The sequence below is a fragment of the Montipora capricornis genome, chromosome 8, assembly GCF_036669925.1.
Source record: "Montipora capricornis isolate CH-2021 chromosome 8, ASM3666992v2, whole genome shotgun sequence".
In the NCBI taxonomy this organism is placed as follows: domain Eukaryota; kingdom Metazoa; phylum Cnidaria; class Anthozoa; order Scleractinia; family Acroporidae; genus Montipora; species Montipora capricornis.
The window spans coordinates 26,535,912-26,538,411 of record NC_090890.1 but is presented as its reverse complement, the minus strand read 5'-3'; positions in this window follow the sequence as shown (position 1 = coordinate 26,538,411).

The following is a 2,500-nucleotide window of genomic DNA, read 5'->3' as shown; positions in this document are numbered from 1 at the left end:
GGTATTCAAAAAGAAAATTGGGGGGTAACTATGCATTTTTCAGAGATATTTGCATTAAATTGCTTTTTTCAGAGATAATTAAGCTTCAATTTGGAAAAGAACGCCATACATTGCTTTGCATTTCAAAGCTTTTTACAAATATGATTGATTGATTATCTTCGAAAAATACATGGCTACCCCCAATTTTCTTTTTGGATTTCAATAACACTTGTTAAGATCTGCTTTTCCCGCATATTCAGTAAACCGCGCCAGAATACCTTTGAATTAGTAGGCACTGTCCTTAAAATCATCTTTTTGTGCTATATTATCTCACTGTCTTAATATATACTAAAACAACTTCGCGGCTCGGTAAATATCCACCACTAGGCACTTCGATGAATAGTTGCTAGAATTGCTAACTATAACATTTAAAAACTATGCTTGACAGATATCTCGTTAAAATGATAACACTGAAAAAAGACCTGCAATTCATTCAAACGGTATTTGCTAAGGCACATAAAGCCATAATAAAGTTATTCTTAAATCGATCGGTTTGTTTTAAAGCACGGTATGCTAAAAAGGTGCCCGCGTTCTTAAGATAGTACTTACTTTCATATAGGGGTGTCAGTAATTTCCTAAGTTTATGGCCGCTGTCATTAAGTATATTTTCAAACGTACGCTTGCAAATATCACTGTGATGCTCCGCTACAGTCGGTAGGTTCACTAGTGCTAACGTTTGCTGATATTCCATGCCAGGGCAGATGATTCAGATTGCCCTTTCTTGAACGCATTCTAATAGCCCACTTTCGATATATTAAAATTCAGTCCTAAACAAAAGGCATCATCTCGAGGCTCTGGGGAAGATATATAAAGATTTATAGGAGTTTATTCCCCAGAGCCTCGAGATGATGCCTTTTGTTTAGGACTGAATTTTAATAAATCGAAAGTGGGCTATTCTCGCATTAAGTAGGCAGGCATAGCATGATGGAAAACAGGTCCTGCATAATCAATAACGGAGCGCACGCATGTGGTGTAAAATAGATATACAAAGATCTTTCTGAGAAATTCGGGCTCTTTTAAGCTGGGTGAGAAATAAAAACCTTTTGGCTGCCTTCTTTATAATTTCTGTGATATGCGCGCTCAAAGATTGGTCGCTGAATTGAAGTAGTTACACCTAAGAGTTTGGCTTCAGTAACAGCCTTTATGTACTCTCCGTCAATAACTACAGAAGGGAAATCATGACTAACAAACAAGCCTAGACGTGCAACATGTTCTCGAGAGTGGAATTACGATAATCATATAATATCACTCATCGTTGTATACTTGATAACCATAATTACATGACATATACACTGGACCAGGTCGAAATCCAAGGACATGTCTCGGAACAGATTGAAAAAAAAGTTTTTCGGACTGGATTTGAACTCGGAGTTTTGGCTTCTATTCACTAATCTAGATGGAAAAAATTACACTCTTTCTTCAATATTAGGTTTTTGTTGTCGGGTATCTAGAATAGGATCACTATAATTCATCAATCATTGCTCCTAAGCGCTGATTTGCAATACATACTTTATTGACCTCTCCCCATCGGGGCTTTTCAGGGCAAATGAAACACAATCACAGCAGAACAGAACATTCAACAACATCTGTTAAGAATCTCAGGTGGCCAGAAGCAAGCTAGTAGGCTATTTACGTGTGCAGCTGAGAAGTCGAACCAGGGACTACCAGGAACAAATTCAACGAGTGGTCAGAACGTGTCTTGAACCCAGGATCCCCCGATCTCGATGCAAGCGCACTAACCAGTGGGCCGCATTTTGATTTCTAAATGGTTAGCTTTGTTTTAAGTGAGGCTGTCTAAAATTATTTGTTACCGAGTGTTATCACACGTTTACAGCCCTATCTTATGACAAATAACATTGCGTTTAAAAGATTTTGTGTAAGCCGCTTACACAATATTTTTAAGCACATTATTTGTCATGAGACGGCTGTTCAGCGCGCGCGTTCAACACTATCCACTGTTTTAGTATCTTTAACAATTATTCCATGAGCGCGCGTTGGATATGAGATGATAGATAGCCAACGAGGCGCGCAGCGCCGAGTTGGCTTTAATCATCTCATGCCCATATCCAACAAGCGAGTGGAATAATTCTGTTATTAAAAACGCCCCCAAAATATAGAAAACTAGACTACAATAAAAATAAAAAGGCCCAAAAAATCACGCATATGTTTGCTGTGTTTGTAGATCATTGTATAATGACCCATAACCCTTGATGCCTTAGCCAATCAAAACTCTCGAATTGCATTATCCAATGATCCAGTTTTTAATAAACTAATATATATTATTGCAATGCCAGTCTCGAGAATGAGTTGCAAAGTAACGTAGGAACCGTGTTCAGTCTTCACGCATAGGAGACAGATTACCCTGTCGTTTATTTAGAATATTTAACCTTGCGTCAAACCTTGGAAGAATAAATAAGAGGAAATTGAATAATTTTGGCGATAGCTAAATGCCGTTGTTCCT